The sequence below is a fragment of the Glossina fuscipes genome, unplaced genomic scaffold (genome assembly GCF_014805625.2).
Source record: "Glossina fuscipes isolate IAEA_lab_2018 unplaced genomic scaffold, Yale_Gfus_2 2, whole genome shotgun sequence".
NCBI classification, from domain to species: domain Eukaryota; kingdom Metazoa; phylum Arthropoda; class Insecta; order Diptera; family Glossinidae; genus Glossina; species Glossina fuscipes.
The window spans coordinates 13286340-13292355 of NW_023998416.1; the positions used below are offsets into that span (position 1 = coordinate 13286340).

The following is a 6016-nucleotide window of genomic DNA, read 5'->3' on the forward strand; positions in this document are numbered from 1 at the left end:
CGGATAACTATTTCGACCACTTTCCATAATTCCCGATGCTGTAGGCTATTTAACACTACAGTGTTTTTACGTCCACTAGGCCGTTTTCCTATAGAAAGCGTTTCTTTTCACAAGAGACTTTATATATGTTAGGATCAGAAAACAGGCCTACGTGGTTCACTACAGTTAAGCTCGATATCAAATTACTTTGCAGTTTGCATCATAAAATATTAAAAATTATATATTTTTGTTATACAAATGATTGTGTTTCATGAGAACGCTTGTGCTAAATGAAGTCCAGGAAATGGATCTATGTTGTAAGTGAAGGAAGCTACATGCAATGATTTAATATTCTTCGAGCAAAATAAAGGCAAGATTTAGAGTAAGGTTTTTCTAAATTTATTTTTTATTTTTAATATGACTAACCACTTGGAAAAAGGATGTGCCCTGTGCGTGCAACACGGCGACGGTCACAAAGAAATGAAGAAAGAGACACATATAGAGATTGGCCGAAAGCCTAGTGGGTGTGTGTCTAATCGCTAAGTCTTTAACCATTATCGACTCAGCATTCACTATAACTGCGAGCAAGAATGCTCTACCGCAGATTTAAACTCCTGAACACTTATCTAGCAGTACTAAGTGGCAAACCGTATGAAGTACAAATTATTTTTCTAATAATCAAAACCCAATTATAGTGGACATAATTTTATAGTTTTCCATAACATTAGAATCACGTCCTCTATGCTTTTTCAATCCAAACGAACCTTGCCCCATAGCCTATTTTGTTCGTAAAGTTAAACCGATTTAGTGTCTTATGGCTCACATATGCATATTGCATGTCGTCCTTATTGCATATCCCTTCATGTTTTCAATGACGTGGAAAAAGTTATTATAACTTATTTCTGCGATGTTGGTTATAGGAGAACGAGTTGCGTTGTTCTTGCTGTTATTATTGCAAAGTGATGACGTGATTATAATGCCTTAACAGAAATGCATAGAGTTAAAGTTCAAAATAAACACAAATGGAATAATAAACATTTGCTTTTGCTTTTGCCCTCAGGTAATTGTATAAATAATGTAAATATTTTCAAGTGAGCTTTTATATATATATATATATATATATATGTATATATACACTGTTACATCAGAACGCTAGCTAAAAAAATACAGATGACGTTTTTCCCGTCAAACGTGGTTGGTTAGTGTTTGTTAGTGGGCGTTTTGCTGTATTTAAAATCAAGGCCTAAGGCTACCAACTTAACCGCATGCCACTGCTCTGTGATATTGTGGTTTTGATAGAGTGGCAGAAAATGTGTTCGTATACGTAAATTGGAAATCACCTAAGCAGATACAATTTAGTATCGCCTGACACATGTATATGCTGATATTTTAGTTACCGCTAGTATTGCTGTTGCCAGTCAATTACCATGAAGTTTTCAATCAAAATAAATGCCTATAATTATTTTGTTCTGCATTTTGTATTAACAAGTGAACGAATTAGTGTAAACACTAGATGCCGTTGTTTCCAATTTTAATACACGATATGGTGTAATATAACAGCGGCTAACTTAAGAAAAAGTTATCCCGGCTTATTTGCACGCACATGATTTATGTAGCTCTCTTATTCATTACTTAACCAATTGTACTATCTTACCTATAAATACTTCTTCTATCAACTTCTTCTAACAATTCTGCCTGAAGAAAGGATGAAAATTTTATTATATTTCTATCAATAATTTATGACAACATTTTTAACTGAAACTTGTCCTAAATGCATAGGACCCTTTAAAAACAACGACAATCGATTTTGCTGATGTCCAATACTCTCTTGAAGTGCGAGGTTAGTCTACTTACTTGATTTAAATCCGTTCAATTCATAAATTTTTTTTTATATTCTTTCTGGCTTCTTTTTTCCTTTGTATGTTTCGTTTGTAAAATTGAAACTTTTCTCCTACTCGGCGCACAGAATCATCTGTTGCATCTGATGATTTCGTAAATTTTAGAAGAAGAAGAAGAAGCTCAATTCATGCTTTACACTTTGCCACAAGGAATTATTTTGAATTGTCATGTTAAATTCATCCTTGGAAAAATACTTCGCAAGCCTGAAACGAATGGTTCAAAAACGTTGACTGCCACAGTTTGAAAAAAGCAATAATTTTTTTGCGCATGTGAATTCAATAAGCGATTAGAAAGAAACAATAAATACCGTAAATAAATAAAGAAGAGCCTAAAAACCATAACAAAGGAGAAATTTCAAAGACAAGATTCTCCAGAATTTTCGTTGTTCGCTTTCTTAATTTTTACCACAACATTGAATATTTAAAATTCCCATTCCGTAAAGCAATTCAAATTGCAGGCCATATCGCAAAATGTACAAACCTGATCAAGCTACCAATATCCCTTTACCCAACACCAGCGTAACCCATTTTGTAAAAATGTGTATGGTACTCTGGAGGCATACGTACATACGTAGTTTACAGACAAGTTATCAGTTTATAAGCATCAGTGTTTGATTTCGCGTGAAATTCACTCACGACTTGTAATTATTTAATTTAATTGTTGTGTTGTGTGTTCTAAAATATCTTGCGCATGTGTGTTTGGCATACACAATGTATTTATATATGTATGTATTGAATTAAGGTACTGCACTGATCGTCGTCTGTCTTTGCGTTTTTTTATTCTTTTTATTTTTGTTCATTGTGTTTTCGTTTTGTTACCTGCTATGCCTACTAACGGCCGATGTACTTAATTTGTTGTTACGTCTGCAACGTCGAAACAAGTGTTTCTCAGGCTCAAATGTCTAAATATTTATACCTTCCTGCCCAAACAACCAGCTTATTAAGATCGCTATAGACTTGAATATAAACAGAGTGAGAAGATAAGGTTTGTGCCAAATATATGAATTAAGTGTAACATTCAAGCGAGCAAAACTAGTTGGACAAAGCTACTGCCAACATATTAAACCTAAAACCGAAACATGATTTTCTAGACAAATGTGAATTTATTATGCAACTATTGATGAAAAAAACATCAGAAGAACAAAATTTCTTAGTCGAGATTTCGATTCCAAAATTAGCTTTAACTACACATCATGCTGTGCACATTGTAAATATACATTTTTTTCTTATCGATACTTTTCATATATTATTGTATTTACATGACCCGTATGTTGGTTGTTTTTGCTTTTATAAATTAATAAAAATAATAGCTATTAAGAGGTTCGACTTAAACTTATTAAAGGAATGAACGACCCTTCTCTTAAGATTGTTGTTCTTCAATGTTAACGAGATAACACGCGTCTGCCGCGTTTGCTAGTTATATAATAAATTCGACAATAAGAGAGAAAATTGGCGCGTAAAAGATGAACGCGCATGTTAACAAGATACGATAATGTGTGTTAAAAAAGTACAGGGCGAAAATTTATTTTTAAATTAAAAAAAAAAAATTTAAAAACAAAAAAAAAATTTAAAAAAAAATCTCCTCCGTGACAATGTTGAGTGCAACATTGCCGTGACCAGGATTCGAACCTGGGTTACTACGGCCACAACGTAGGGTCCTAACCACTAGACGATCACGGCTACTGGAGATATATTTATCTCAGCGGCTTACCGCATACTTGAGCGTAAAGCATTGCTTTGCTAGTATGGTTAACTGTTTAGTAAAAATGTATTGTCATTGTTGTTGTTGCTGTTTTTAAGAGTACGAACTTAAAATTAGCTCTCGTGTTTTATTTAAATACAATAATTTTAAATGTATTTTTAGTTTATTTAAAAAATCTTGTGACATTTAACTATTAAAATTTCAAGTACTATTTAAAAGTTGATGTTGTTCGGTGAAGAGTGGCTCAAAAAAAAAAAAAAGAAGAAAATTCTTCATTATCTTAACAACTTCGGCAATTAAGTAACTTTGTACTTATTAACTTGCACGGTGTAGAAGTGGTATAATTGTCGTTAACTCTCGTCGAGCGTTATGAAAATAGTTATTATTAATAAAGCAAGTAATCATTACTAACAATATTAACTTCAACTCGTTTGAAAATGTCTTCTCTGAGAAATATTGCACTGGAAGATATTCACAACATTGAATAAGTTTTTCATTCAATCTAGTTTCTGTATATGTTTTCCTCTTGAATTGTTTACTACCTCATGGTCTGGCAATAAATCAAAATTAACGTGAAAGTCTAGAAAACTAAGAATCATTATGATTAGCAGCTAAATAGCTGATTGTAATTAATTGAAAACTTAAATTTATAAAAACATTGTTGCGCGGTTGTTGCGATAAAAAAAAAAATATAAAAAATATGGGAAGCAAACTCTTATGTTTGGGGTTTTTTTGTGGTAGAAGGTCTTTATTTCAACAAAATGGTAAAAATTATTATCACCAAGTGTTGTCCATCACATTTTCCATCTTTCTGATAAGCAATGAATTCTGTTCCGAGAAAATATCCGCCCTTTTGACATATTCAAATTAATACTTGGGTATTGTTGTAAGAATGGAAGCGATATTCAGACAGGCAATGATTCAGCGACTGAAACCAGATGGTAAGCTGAAAAAAGGATGTTCTAGGAATATTGCGGAAGTCGACGGATATTACCCAAATAAAGCTGCAGGTCATGGTTTTGTGCACACAAATACGCAAGCAAATGTGTATAGCAGATACGTGGTGGCTGAAAGTGTGAAAGTCACATATAAGAGATAGGGCCCAAATGCTGGTCAGACTGGCGAACATTAGAGAAAGCATGGATGAAAAAGTTGACCCAGACCTCCATCCTACACTCACGTCATAAATTTGTATCCACACTTTTACTAGAAAAATTCAGTGAATATAGTTTCTATCAGCGATTCTAGTTGCTTGAACACAAGTTACAGTCCAACGACGAAAACATAATTGTGGAGAAACTGTACAATCTGTGGCAAGAACGCGAAGCTGTGTATTCGTTCAACTAAGTGTCGTTGGTTTCATCTCACCGGAGGATTTTAACGCATTAACTATATAGCCTGGATCTTTTTCGTTCTAACCAAAAGCTTTGAATAAAGCATCGAATTTGTTAATTAAATGTCATAGAAACGCTATACCGATAAAACTACGTTGCGGACAGAAAACTTGTAAAGAGTCGTCAAACAAGCTTATGTTGTTCATAAGTCAAAATTCAATACCGTTTAGAAGGCTAGTTACTTGTTGATCATCAAGAGGAAATGAAATGAAATTTGTTGGAAGTAATTTTTACGGCAAATTTCTCTCCTTATTATCAGTTTTTTTATGAAAAATTTTAAATCAAATCACATTCGCCCTTTAATAAGTTACAAAAACGTGACTTTAACTAAAGTATACCCTCGATCCAAAATATAGTTTATCTTTTCGTTCCTTTTCTTCGGTGAAATCCTTTACTAATGAAAAAGGTATGAAAGACTATCTCTTAGTAGTTATGGCTAGGTTCCTTTCAGATACCACTGCCCATATTTCTGTTCAATATCATTTTTGGCAAAATTTTAATATAGAAATCAATATGATATCGTAAATATTGTAAATAAATTGTTGGAATGGTTTTCTGTAAAATAAATATGCAATAGTACGTCGTAATTAACCCCGAAAGGCCATCTTTCATGCACATACATGCACATAGATATTTTATAAAGGATCGAATATTGCGATAATTTGAAATTCAATTTTAAAATATTCAGGCCTCAAAAGTATCGGAGCCGAAAGTACGTAAATGAAAACAACAGAATAATTCAACAACAAAAATAATTTCATCAAGACCTTAGGGGTGATGTGTGCATGTAGTGGTGAGAGGTAAATGTGTATAGCTTATAGTTAGATGCATTTAACGATGGAATATAATAATAAATCTTATAAACATACATGTTTACATCTAAGGTGCGCTCTGTTTAAATCTAGAGAGTTGTAGAGAAATGAAATACGTGTCCTTTTGTTAATATTTTTGAGTATAAAGCTTTTCAGGACCTCTTGTTCACAACACACATAAATACGGATGTTTTGTGTGAGAAGACAAGCGATTGGGAGTAGGGGTGGTTT

General features: G+C 33.0%; 1 non-coding gene across 1 annotated transcript; it reads right to left on the minus strand.

Moving 5' to 3' along the window:
- Positions 1–3485: 3485 nt before the first annotated feature.
- Positions 3486–3557, minus strand: Trnah-gug. The gene has a single exon. It is a non-coding gene; the product is annotated as a tRNA-His (tRNA).
- Between the last annotated feature and the right edge of the window lie 2459 nt (positions 3558–6016).